This window comes from Myxocyprinus asiaticus, chromosome 1 (assembly GCF_019703515.2).
Source record: "Myxocyprinus asiaticus isolate MX2 ecotype Aquarium Trade chromosome 1, UBuf_Myxa_2, whole genome shotgun sequence".
Taxonomy (NCBI): domain Eukaryota; kingdom Metazoa; phylum Chordata; class Actinopteri; order Cypriniformes; family Catostomidae; genus Myxocyprinus; species Myxocyprinus asiaticus.
The window spans coordinates 44,332,898-44,347,455 of record NC_059344.1 but is presented as its reverse complement, the minus strand read 5'-3'; positions in this window follow the sequence as shown (position 1 = coordinate 44,347,455).

Sequence of the window (14,558 nt, the reverse complement as noted above, 5' to 3'; positions counted from 1 at the left end):
AGGAAAACTTGCCAGATTTTCTCTGAAATCTTTCTGGGTTAAGTTCACCGGTGTATGCTCAGCCCCTGGTGCCTCATGAATGTGTTGCCATTCCTTAAACAATATGAAACTATTGATGACGGCAATGTCTATGAAGTGGAAAAAAAAAGAGTCTTCCACCACTTCTGAGTTTTTTGTAGGACGTCGGAAGATTTTATAATTTGGTCTGACCTATCAGCACCACCCATGTTTTTGTTATAATCACTGATGACAGTGGGCTGGAGGGCTTTTTCTTTTGTCCAGTCGCCATAATTTTTTACAAACCTATTAATTTCGGTTGAGCCATTCGCATTGTGGAAATTGGAGAGTCGTGTAACTGCACGCGTGTCCTTCCACTGAATTACAAGTATATTCCCCTCAATCCTACACCACCTCATATCCCCACGAGCTGTCTTGCGTTCCCATCTTTTGATGTCTTTAAATTCTGCAGGAAACAGTTTACGATTCACCCTTCATGTCCCACAGGCATTAGTTCCCATTTCTAACAACTTAACCATAAGAGCTGGGGATGTGTAAAAGTTGTCAAACCAAACATTGTGGCCCTGGTCTTTGAATGGCTGCAGTAACGATTCCACTAAGTCAGTGACACGCCCATCATGACTACCTGTGTAAACATTAAAGTCGAGAGTATACCCCGAGTCTGATGTTGCAATTACCCATAATTTAAAACCCCACCGAGTAGCCTTGCCCTTCATGTATTGTTTAAATCCTGACCGAGCTTTAGACTTGACCATATGTTCATCTATTGCGAGATTTTGGTTAGGCTGAAAGAGCTGCTGGCATTTGTGTTTGAGATGGTCCATAAGATAACGCAACTTCCTAAAGTGATCCTGATTATCCTCTGTGGTAGGGTCTACAACATGTAGAGCTGCTAAAAGAGCCTTGTAGCGGTCACATGACATAAATCCCCTCGCCCACGAGCCCTGAATTGACTTGGTTCCCCAATGACGATGGGAATCAGGGAGAACTGAAAACCCCATGTAAATGAGCAACCCAAGAAATTTGTAAAATTAATCAGGGGTCACCTCCATCCAAGCACCTTGGTAGCTGGAATATGACGGACAGTTTAGGACGAGCTCCCACCCCTGAAGGTTTGTAAAGCTGCATATCTCAGCAACTATAGCCTGAGTAAAAAACAGCATGAAAAAGTCAATTTCTCGCAACATCATATTGGAGGTTGACCACACAACCTGACGCATGCTACCTAAGTCAATACCGAATGGATGGCTAGGCTTAAATGGGAGAGGTTTTGGTGCCTGTGAATCGATGTCAGATTATGAGGGATAAGAAACAGAGTCAGGGAAGCATTTATGCTTCTGGCTGACTTGGGACCTAAATAATAAGAGTAACAGTGTTAGTTTTACTGTGAGTATCAGTCATATGAGAAATAGAAACAAACAATACATACACATTCATACATACCCAGTTGATGGTCTTGGCTTGGGATCAGGTTCCATCTCATCCTCCATCTCCTCATGGTCCGGGTCTTCCTGCAGTAGTTCCTGGTCCAGCATATCTTCCTCCCGTGTGCTCATGCCCTCAAAAGCAGGGAGCCATAGTCTCTATCCATCTCTACAACAGAAAAAAATGTACACAATTGGGAGCCAGCAGTGTGTTCTTCACAAATCCATACACTGAATAGTCACCAAAGGCTTGCAGACTAAGCAGAATGTCCAACTGCAGACAGCCCTCTCACATTTTCCTTGTGAACAGGAAGCTTCACACAATCTAAAATCATGTCTGTGTGATGGATTGGTAAGGCTATCTGTTAAATTATAGAAAGATATCTACCATTTTTTTGATTACATGGGAAAATCAACAAGCTAGATAACTTATCTAACTAGCAGGCCAGTTTCCAGGCAGGTCTGAACAGCGTCAAAAAAACAAAAACAATTTCTGAACAGCGTCTGCTCTTTGCCTCACATTACTTCAGGTGGATTTTTCACAAGCAACAAAATTGGCAAAAAAATGTATTAATATTTAGTTAAAAATTTACATAGTATTGCTAGTTAATGTTTATTTAGCAAGTTTCACAGAAACTGCCAAAAAGACGTTTATATAAAAAGAAGAGGCTCGCCAATGACGGTCATGTTATTTTCCAGAAAAAAAAAAAAAGAAAATAGCTAGCGCAAATAAATGCTTCGTTTGACTATCTTCCACAAGTGACAAAATTGACCAAAAAAGTTATTGATATTTAGCTAAAAATATACATAGTATTGCAAGCTAATGTTTATTTAGCAAGTTTCACAGAAATTTGCTTAAAAATAGAGGCTAGCTGCCAGTCCGATGAATGCCGACGGTCATGTCATTTTTTTCCAGAAATAACTAGCATTACTCCTACAAATAAATGCTTCGTAACTAAAATGTTTTGACTTTCAATAGACAATATTGACAACACATGTTAAATAACTTGTCTTACCTCGAAAGATCGCCTCAGTTTTCTATTTGAAGCAGTAAGTTCAACACTGGAGGTAATCTCCTGGCGTATCCTCTCTGGCTCTGCCAAGGCAAATGGAGGATGACGATGATGATGATACATTTATTATTCACGCCCAGTAACCCCTTAACCAATCATATGTGCTTTTAGCTTCTATTGTCATGAGTATCTGGCAGTTTTCAGAAATAAAATCGGTGATTGGACAGCGAAGATATTGAGACAGGAATCATGGGAATAATTGTTCCCAAATTTGAACGCTCCGGCTGGAAAGGGTAAATTGTAAATATCCACTCAGAGGAAAGTCTTGTCATGTATGTATCAGGGGCATATATATATATATATATACAGTTGAAGTCAGAAGTTTACATACACCTTAGCCAAATACATTTAAACTCGGTTTTTCACAATTCCTGACATTTAATCGCAAAAAGCATTCCCTGTCTTAGGACAGTTAGGATCACTACTTTATTTTAAGCATGTGAAATGTCAGAATAATACTAGAGAGAATGATTTATGTCAGCTTTTATTTATTTCTTCACATTCCCAGCGGGTTAGAAGTTTATATACACTTTGTTAAGCAGTGGCAAATTCTCAGGGCCAGCAAAGCCTTCTCTGCTGGCCTAACATGCCAAATAAATAAATATCTTTCATCCTTTCATTCTCAATCACCTTTTTGCCTATGTATTTTTAATCGCTTTCCGCTCTTAATTAATCTACAAACAAATAGAGAAAAACAAAAAGGTTATCCAGTCAGAATTTATTCCTTGATGCTTACAAGCAAAGTATGACAGCTGTTTCACAAATCGCATGCCCGAAGCCGAGCTCGTTAGTCGAAGCAGCGGGTGAGTCTGAGCTCCACCCCCTCAGGCCTTTCCACAGAATCCCTCAAAAGTGCAAATGAATGAGCAACTAAAGTCAGATTGTCAGATTCATCAGCCAATGAGACTGATTTATTTGTTCTTGGTGGGTGTGATCTTTAGGATATGTCTCGGTTGAGGCCTTCTAGCTGGACTTGAGTGACCCAATCATGCCTTAAGTGATGTAATTTGAAATTGAAGAGTGCCAGATCTTGCTGACAGTCGACTGTCATCACTGCCGCTATCGCCATTGAGAAAGAGATCCTTATGGATTTAAAAACACGAGATGTTCTGCATGACCGTGTGATTGCTTAATTTATTAAACAGGAAAGGTGGACTGATTTTCACTTCAAGTAAATTGGTAAGTGCTTTTTGAATTGTTATAGCAACATCAGGAGTTTTCTAAGTGTAAATTAGGCTGCTGGAGCATTCAGTGTCGGATCAAGTTTTGAAAAGTTGCGCTGCGTTCCATTCAATTTGGAAAGTTGGATTTCACAACTTCCTACTAGGAAAAGTGCAATGGAATGCATCTTGAAGTCAGAATTACAACTTGTAGGCTCGTGCAGAAATTCTCAACTCCGATATCGCTGAGATGCAGGGGCATGATGTCACACAACATGTCGACACTCAGGGAGATATACAAAGTAAGTGATAAACATTCACTTCATTAAGTAATATCGATAAATGAGTTTGTTTCCACATTACATGATATTAAAGCTTGTTTAACAAACACCTGCAGAAACAGGTGTATAAAACATTATAATCTCTTTTGATAATTGTACACCTGAAGCACAAATGCTAGCGCTGCAGCATTGTTTATCAGTTGGGTTGCTAGGAGACATATCTAATGAGAGTCAAACCCCTGCTAAGCTAACGGGAGCATTGCAGTTCCGAATATCGGGGAATGGAATGCATTTATGGTCGGAGATATCAAGTAGTTATATCCCATATCCAACTTGAATGAAACGCAGCATAACCATGTACCCTGATGAAATGAAATTTATTGCAAGCAACATTTAAATCACAAATATTATTAGATATATTTTTCCAGGTATTATAGACCTCCTTGGTAGATTCATATGAAAAATTATCATTTTTGAAGTTCATTTCACAAAACAGTCATGCTGCAGTTAAAATTAGGCTTGCTTGAGCATTAAGTTTCATTTCAAGTTCTGGCTTTCGTGCGTGGACGTGTTTTTAAAATGTCAGTTGGTATTACTAGTTGACTGCCACGTAATGTATGATAGGCATACAGCATCTTATTCATTGTGAAACTGTGTTTTCTTAATGGCATGAATCACACTGAAGGCCTAGACTTAAAATGCATGGCCTGCGGCGGTTTGTTAGTATTTGGTAGCATTGCCTTCAAATTGTTTAACTTGGGTGAAACATTTTGGGAAGCCTTCCACAAGCTTTTCACAATAAGGTGCTGGAATTTTGGCCCATTCCTCCAGACAGAACTGGTGTAACTAAGTCAGGTGTGTAGGCTTCCTTTCTCGCACATGCTTTTTCAGTTCTGCAAACAAATTTTCTATCGGATTGAGGTCAGGGCTTTGTGATGGCCACTCCAATACCTTGACTTTGTTGTCCTTAAGCCTTTTTGCCACAATTTTGGATGTATGCTTGGGGTCATTTGGAAGACCCATTTGCAACCAAACTTTAACTTCCTGGCTGATGTCTTGAGATGTTGCTTCAATACTTCATAATGCCTTCTATTTTGTGAAGTGCACCAGTCCCTCCTGCAGCAAAGCACCCCCACAACATGATGCTGCCACCCCCATTCTTCACGGTTGGGATGGTGTTCTTCGGCTTGCAAGCCTCACCCTTTTTCCTCCAAACATAATGACGGTCATTATGGCCAAACAGTTAATTGATTTGTTTCATTAGACCAGAGGAAATTTCTCCAAAAAGTAAGATTTTTGTTCCCATGTGCACTTGCAAACTGTAGTCTGGCTTTTTTATGGTGGTTTTGGAGCAGTGGCTTCTTCCTTGCTGAGCAGCCTTTCAGGTTATGTCGATATAGGACTCATTTTACTGTGGATATAGATACTTCTCTACCTGTTCCCTCCAGCATCTTCACAAGGTCCTTTGCTGTTGTTCTGGGATTGATTTGCACTTTTCGCACCAAACTACGTTCATCTCTAGGAGACAGAATGTGTCTCCTTCCTGAGCTGTATGATGGCTGCGTGGTCCCATGGTGTTTATACTTGCGTACTATTGTTTGTACAGATGAACATGGTACCTTCAGGCATTTGTAAATTGCTTCCAAGGATGAACCAGACTTGTGGAGGTTCACAATTCTTTTAAGCTAATTGTCTAAAGGCTTGACATCATTTTCTGGAATTTTCCAAGCTGCTTAAAGGCACAGTTAACTTGGTGTATGTAAATTTCCGACCCAAAGAATTGTGATATAGTCAATTAAATGTGAAACAATCTGTCTGTAAACAAATTTTGGAAAAATTACTCATGTCATGCACAAAGGAGATGTCCTAAATGACTTGCCAAAACTATAGGTCCCTATCTGTCACTCACTCGAAGTTGTGTCGATGTAGTGACACTAGGGGTCACTCTTGGGAGCCCGAGACACCTCTGGTCTTTGATAAAAGGCCAATGAAAATTGGCGAGTGGTATTTGCATGCCACTCCCCCGAACATACGGGTATAAAAGGAGCTGGTATGCAACCACTCATTCAGATTTTCTCTTCGAAGCCGAACGGTCATGCTCACTGAGCTGAATTCCCACGACTGTTCATTCACATCTGCTGGATCTGACGGCACATTTCAGCGGCTTCTCCCTCCTCTGCACTGGTGCACTACAGAGAATGCCCCTGGGCGCTTCAGCAGAAAGAAAAGAGTATATTTCTCTAAAAGAGTATTTATCTCTAAAAGAGCGGCACACACGGAACATCTTTTTAAAGATGTCTTTCCTTTGTGTGTTATTCCTGGTCACGCTCGTTATCTCTCGTGTTCTGATGGTCACGATCACTGTCTTTCGTGTCTGGGCACTGCTCACACGGAGACAGCATTCGTGAATGGGTCATGTACTCATTGCAAGAACATGTCCATGGCAATGATGCGGTTGCGGCTTACCTTCGTAGAAAGCAAGCCACCCCAGAGGCTCCCTGCCTCGGTCCTTCTACCCACGGTTATGAGGCCAATGCGGCTAGCACTGGGGGCGATTTGGGGACCCCAATGGGACCATCTCCACCGGGTATCCCCCCACAGACCTCCCATTCCCCAGCATGCTCGCCTTCCCTGATCAGGCTTCCGGATGAGTCCACCGGCTCGTCTCACGGTGAGTTCGACCTCTAATTCGGAGCCCGCAAAAGTGATGAGCTCTCAAGAGCGGGCTTGTCCAGTCGGATGCGGAGGCCTCAGCAGTGCTCCTCCCTTCAGGTGCAGTCGCCCAGTCACAGGCTGACGCGGAGATGACGACGTGCTTTCCCAGGCAGCCGCGAGCGTCGGGTTAGAGTGGAACCCTCCGCTCTCCCCTGATCCCTCGTGGCATGATGATTGGTTCCTGGGCTCCCGTTCCTTTCTTCCTGGAAGTGTATGAAGAGCTGACAAGGTCGTGGGAGGCACTTTTTACTGCCCGGTCCCGATCTTTCAGCTTCCCCGCCCTCACTACCATCGATGGTGGGGTGGCCAAGGGCTATTCGGCAATCCTCCTGGTGGATAAAGGCACTCGCGGTGCACCTATGCCCGCAGAGCGCTGCCACCTGGCGTGGGCGCCCAAAGTCCCTGTCCAAGGCCTGTAGGTTTATGTCGTCTCTGACGGCCAAGGCCTACGGTGCCACTGGACAAGCCCCCTCCGCCCTGCACGCCATGGCTCTCCTGCAAGTCCGCCAAGGTGCTAAAGGAACTGCACGAGGGTAGTTCCATACGGGATTGATGCAGGAGCTGTGCTCGGTGACCAACCTCGCTCTCCGGGCAACGAAGGTCACGCCGCGGTCTCTCGGGCGGGCGATGTCCACCTTGGTGGTCCAGGAGCGTCACCTTTGGCTCAACCTTGTCGAGATGGGAGAGGCTGACAAGGCACGGTTCCTTGCTGCCCCCATTTCCCAAGTTGGCCAGTCCGGCGATACTGAGGACTTTGCCCAGCAGTTCTCAGCGGTGAAGCAGCAGATGGAGGTTTTCCGGCACATCCTGCCCCGGTGCGGCTCAAGATCCCGCACCCCGTCTGCTCATCACCAAAGGCGTCCCCCGGCGTGGAGCCCACTGCAGGAAGCAGACGACACCCATCTCGCGGCCGGCAAGAACCCGCGAAAGGCTTCGAAGTGCCCCTGAGACGGGCAACCCAGGGACGACGAAACCCGCTGCCCTGGAGCTGGTAAGCAGACCACTCCATCTCCCGGTCGAGGGCCGTGAGGAGAATCTTTTGTTACCTTTGCATTTAATTGCGCTGCATGCCCAAGTGGCTGCAGTACCCAAGAGTTCAGCAAGAGTGGTTTCCTTGTTCCCTGGGTTACATATCCAGAGTGCACGACCTTCATCACGACCACCGTCCACCACTCTATTTGGCAGATTTGGCACTCCAGCGGCAGTCTCCCCGCCCCTGAGCTCCCAGCTGTGGCACAAATCCGCCCTGATGTGTTAGTCTCAACGGGTCACGAGGACAGGCCTCTTCCTCCCCCGTCCCAGGCTGTTCCGGGGGTGGTCACAAGGAGTCAGGTAAATACTTCGATGTCCCTGAACTCAGCATGGCCACGACATGGTGTGGCACCTCAGGCTCCGCCCCACCACGAGGACCCACCCACCGGTACGTCTGATGAGAATGTCCCTCCGGCCGAGATGAAGAAGGGGTTTTACAGCCCCTACTTCATTATACCGAAAAAAAGGCCAATCTTGGACGTGCGAGTACTGAACCGGGCTTTACACAGACTCCTGTCCTTGATACTGACGCAAAGACGCACTCTAGCGTGCGTCCGGCATCAAAATTGGTTCGCGGTGGTAGACCTGAAGGACGTGTACTTCCACGTCTTGATTCTATCTCGACACACACCCTTCTTGCGGTTTGCATACAAGGGTCAGGCGCATCAGTACAAGGTCCTCCCTTTCGGTCTGTCCTTGTTCCCTCACATCTTCAAGAAGGTCGCAGAGGCAGTCCTTGGGAAGTGGGCATATGCATCCTCAACTATACCGACAGTTGGCTAATCCTAGCTCACTCTCGTGATGTGTTGTGTGCACACAGGGACTTGGTGCTCTCGCACCTTAGCCGACTAGGGCTTCGGGTCAACTGGGAAAAGAGCAAGCTCCTCCCGGTTCAGAACATCTCTTTTCTCGGTTTGGAATTGGACTCAGACTCATTGACGGCGCACCTCACGAACGAGCGCGCACAGTCGGTGCTGACCTGTTTGAAGGCATTCAAACAGAAAACAGTGGTTCCACTGAAATTTTTTCAGAGGCTCCTGGGGCATATGGCATCCTCAGCGGTGGCCACTCCACTCGGGTTGATGCATATGAGACCGCTTCAGCACTGGCTTAAGACTTGAGTCCTGAGATGGGCATGGCACCACGGGATACATCGTTTGGTCATCACGCCGGTCTGTCACCCTCTTTTCAGCCCTTGGACCAACCTCACGTTTCTATGGGCAGTCGTTCCCCTAGAGCAGGTCGCCAGGCGCATCGTGGTCAAGACAGATGCCTCCAAGACAGGCTGGGGTGCTGTTTGCAACAGGTACGCAGCCGCCACTTTGTGGATGGGCCCGCGGCTGCATTGGCACATCAACTGCCTCGAGTTGCTGGCAATTCTGCTCACCCTGCGGAGGTTCCGGACGTTGATCCAGGGAAAGCACGTGTTAGTTCGGACAGACAACATGGCAACAGTGGCATATGTCAACTGCCAAGGCGGTCTGCACTCTCGTTATATGTCACAACTCACCTGCCGTCTCCTCCTCTGGAGTCAGCAGCACCTCAAGTCGCTGCGTGCCACTCACATCCCGGGCGACCACTACACTGCTGCAGATGCGCTGTCATGGCAGGTTACCCTCAGGGGAGAGTGGAGATTCCACTCTCAGGTGGTCCAGCTGAGTCGATTCGGACAGGCACAGGCAGACCTGTTCGCCTCCCAAGAATATTCCCACTGCCCGCTCTGGTACGCCCTTACCGAGGCATTTCTCAGTATAGACACGCTGGCACACAGCTGGCCCCCTGGACTGCGCAAATTTGCGTTTCCCCCAGTGAGCCTACTTGCACAGACACTGTGCATGGTCAGGGAGGACGAGGAGCAGGTCATCCTGGTAGCACCCTACTGGCCCATCCAGATGTGGTTCTCGGACCTCACTTTCCTCATGACAGCCCACAGGAAGGACCTTCTTTCTCAGGGATGGGGCACCATCTGACACCCATGACCAGACCTCTGGAATCTCCATGTCTGGCCCCTGGATGGGACGTGGAAAGCCTAAGCTACCACCCGTGGTGGTAGACACGATCACTCAGGCTAGGGCCCCATATACAAGGTGCCTGTATGCCTTTTAAGTGGCGTCTGTTCGCTAAGTGGTGTTCTCCCCGACAGGAAGACCCCCAGAGATGCGCAGTCGGATTGATGCTTTCCTTCCTGCAGGAGAGGTTGGAAGGTCGGCTGTCCCCTTCCACCTTGAAGGTGTACGTAGCCCCTATAGCAGCAAACCACGACACAGTGGACGGTAAGTCCTTAGGGAAGCACGACCTGATAATCGGGTTCCTGAGAGGTGCCAGGAGGCTGAACCCCTCCAGACCGCACCTCGTTCCCTCATGGGACCTCTCTGTAATTCTTCAGGGTCTACAGAGAGCCGCCTTTGAGCCTTTGCAGTCAGCTGAGCTTAAGGCACTCTCCTTGAAGACTGCACTCCTGACTGCGCTCACTTCCATCAAGAGGGTAGGAGACCTGCAAGCGTTCTCTGTCAGCAAAATGTGCCTGGAATTCGGTCCAGGCAAATCTCAATTGATCTTGAGACCCCGACCGGGCTATGTGCCCAAGGTTCCCACGACCCCTTTTAGGGACCAGGTGGTGAACCTGCGAGCGCTGCCCCAGGAGGAGGCAGACCCAGCCCTGTCGTTGCTGTGTCCGGTGCACACTTTACGCATCTATTTGGATAGCATGCAGAGCTTTAGGATCTCTGAGCAGCTCTTTGTCTGCTTTGGTGCACAGCGGAAAGGAAGTGCTGTCTCCAAGCAGAGGATCACCCACTGGCTGATTGACGCTATAGCTATGGCATATCACCCCCAGGACGTGCCGCCCCCGGTAGGGCTACGAGCCCATTCTACCAGGGGTGTAGCGGCCTCCTGGGCCCTGGCCCTTTACTCACCAACCTGTTTCATGTTTGTATGTGTTAGATTAGATTTATGTTTAGATTAGCAATAAAGTATTGTTTGTATTCAAAGTTAATTTGACTGTGGTATATTTTGATAATAATCTTGTCACTTGATTTTAAAAGATCTTGCTTCAAATCTAAATTATTTGTGATATTATTTACATTAAGCCATGAGAATAATATTACTCCAATAAGTGAAGTAATCATAATTCCCTTATTGAAGCTAATTCCTTATGATAGAAATTGTGAGCAGATACAACGAGACGCATTACAATTTTAATGGTGGAGAATTTTGTTCAGACAAATAATCTAATTATTTGTCAATTATCTTTCTTATAATGGTTGTCAAACATGACTAATTCCATTACCAAATTTTGTAGTGAACGATTAAACAAAATATAAGTATCTGCATATAAACATCTAAAATGGTCACTATAGCAATAGTTTATCACCACTAAGGTTCTCACCAAAATGTGCAATACAGCGATGCATCATTCATGCATTCGGTTCTGTGCAGAGCTTTGAGATCAATAATAGCTTCCCCATGCTTCTCATATAGCAATCACTCAGATGCAAGGACGGATTAAGAACTGAGAGTCCCATGGGCCGGTACACCATGGAGACCCCATGACGTGACTACATTCACCTTTATTTGGTACAGGACACTTGGCAGATGTGGTTGGATTTTTCAAAATGATGGAAGAAAAGTTTGGAGCAATATCTTTCGGCCAGTTATACGTAGCCTACTTTTTAATTATGAACCGTTTCAAAATCATGCGTTATTCACAGCGATGTGCATGGTATTCAAATACCAAAATTACTATTTGGTTATACTGCACGTGTAAGGTCTTCAACCCGATCTGAGTTCGACGGTACCCAACAAACCTACAGGTTTTGGGCCAGGTTTGGGTCAGTTTTTTAAGCAGGCTATAGGGCGAGTTACAGGCTGTTCACATGTGCATCTGCGCTGTTCTTCAATTGTTTTTCGAGGCCATGTAAACATGCACTGGACATACATCTTTGAACGTTGTGCCACAAATCACTTTTTTCAGCGTACCGCGCAGGACCATCAAACTGTTTTAGACACTGTTAACCTAAAAAGAACTCCAATAATTATAAACGCGTCTTAAGACACCAGTATTCTGTTTCACAATTTGTTGTGCTGCAACAAGCTTTTTCAGCGCTGGTTTCACAAATCGACATTCTGATGAAGTTCAGGTTGGAAAGAGGAGTTAATGTAACTGTTACACATGATTCCAGATAGTTTTTCACCTGGCAAAAATTCATCACTTGATAAACGGTTTATTTCACCCTTTTGCTCTGGCGTGTAGACAATAATTACACAAGTTAAATGCTAAATAATTTAAAATCAAAGCAGCCCGAAGAGGTGTATAAACTGTATAATTCGCTGCCTCATGGAAAGTGAACCTGCCCGGGCAGAATTACTCATTTTCCATTGATTAAGAATAGGCCTACTATGCTACAGGCAGTGACGAAGATTATTTTTGTTCGACTTTAATGTGATTTTATCATTTGAAGATCTATGTATTGTGCTTTTTAGGCTCATAGCTCACTGTGCACTTTATTCCATGCTAATCTGAGATTGTGTTTAATACATCCATGGCATTAAACATTCTTTATTCCAGAGTCCCGACAAATAACAGAATAACCATTCATGAACTCTCGCGGTTTGCCAAATATTACAAATGGTTACTGTGCACATATTTAGGGTTTTAAGGCATCTTTCACTTTATCATTAAACATTAAATCCATGCATGACTTAAACATTTTAAAGTTCTGTTCTCTGCGGTCCTTCAAATAAAGTACCTGTGAGATGCAGATTCCCTGAGTGTCTGTGCTCGCGCTGTTGTCCAGCAGGCATTTGGACGAACAAATGGTATTTCACATAAGGCTGACATTTACGTGGATTTATAATAGCTATCACAAAATAAAAAAATAAAAAAAATAATTGATTTAGAGCTCGGGTCCCTTTGGGTTTAGAGGCCCCTGGGCAACGGCCCAATCGGCCCGGTGGTTAATCCGTCCCTGCTCAGGTGGCACATGCTCCCCATGAACTACAAGATTTGAATTCTGACATCTTTGCTCATGGGCATCTTTTTCTCTGAATGGAAGCTTTTGAGCCAATTACCACAGCTGTAAATGCCATTCCACTCATTACTATGGAGCTGCGTGAAAATGACATCATGATAATGCTGATTGACTGATGTCACCACATGAATGCACACAGTCCCAAGCCCTTTACTAGCCTGAAAGTCAGCAGATATATATATAAATAAATAAAAATAAAAACGTAGCACATATGACTTTCTTCCTTCCATGGAACACAAACGAAGATGTTTGGCAGAATGTCAGCCTCAGTAATCATTTACATTGAATCTTTTTTCCATGCAATGAAAGTGAATAGTGACTGAGGCTGTCATTCTGCCAAACATCAACTTTTGAGTTTCATGGAAGAAAATTTTAAGTGTTTGAAGCAACATGAGGGCGAGTAAATGGCCCAATCCCCTAAATCTGCTTTTGTTGTCTGATTACATACAGATTTATAATCATATTTGTATCTAGCTCTGATATACAGTGTGCTAGCATCTTGTTACCTGATGTTTTAACTCAGAAGAATGATGTCTGCATTCTGATACATATTTACTCTACTATGCTGATTTGCCAATCTCGCCCCTTGCCACCAAAGCCTGATCCAGTGTTTAATGTGTCCCTGCCATTGCCACCATAATGCACCATGAGAACACTTTGTCTGTGTCACATAGCTACTTTCATAGCTTGTCAGCTGAGTGGAAGCTAATGTGTAAACATGTATTCACCAAACTGTTTTGTTTAGGATTTGCAATTTGGTACCCCTTCAACCGAACAATTCCAGTCGTTGCATTTACAAAATGTAATATTTAAAAGTCTGGTTCCCTATCTGTCACTCACTCGACGTTGGTGTCGATGTAGTGACACTAGGGGTCACTCTTGGGAGCCCGAGACACCTCTGGTCTTTGATAAAAGGCCAATGAAAATTGGTGAGTGTTATTTGCATGCCACTTTCCCGAACATACGGGTATAAAAGGAGCTGGTATGTAACCACTCATTCAGATTTTCTCTTCGGAGCTGAACGGTCATGCTCATTGAGCTGAATACTACTGTTCATTCACCTCTGCTGGATCTGACGGCGCATTTCAGCGGCTTCTCCCCCCTCTGCACTGGTGCACTGCAGAGAACGCCCCTGGGCGCTTCGGCAGAAAAACTAGAGAGTATATTTTCTAAAAGAGCATTTTTCCCCTCTAAAAGAGTATATATTTCTCTAAAAGAGCACACACACGGAACGTCTTTTCAAAGATGCTTTTCCAATTGTGTGTTATTCCTGGTTGTGCTCGTTATCTCTCGCCCTCTAACCGTCACGATCACTATCTTTCGTGTCTGGGCACTGCTCACACGGAGACAGCATTCGTGGATGGTCACGTTCTCATTCCGAGAATATGTCCATGGCAACGTTGCGGTCGTGGCTCACCTTCGTAAGAAAGCGAGCCACCCCAGAGGCTCCCGCCTCGGTCCTTTTACCCATGGGTTTGAGGCCAGCGCGGCTAGCACTGGGGGTGATTTGGGGACCCCAATGGGACCGCCTCCGCCGGGTATCCCCCCGCAGACCTCCCATTCCCCAGCACGCTCGTCTGCCCCGATCGGGCTTCCGGGTGAGTCCGCCAGCTCATCTCATGGCGAGTTCGACCTCTTATTTGGAGCCCACGAAAGTGATGAGCTCTCGAGTGCAGCATTGGAGAGCGGTCTCGTCCAGTCGGAAGCCTCAGCTGGGCTCCTCCCTTCGGGGTCAATCGCCCAGTCACAGGCTGACGCGGAGATGACGACATGCTTTCCTGGGCAGCTGCGAGCATCAGTTAGAGTGGATTCACCGCTCTTCCCT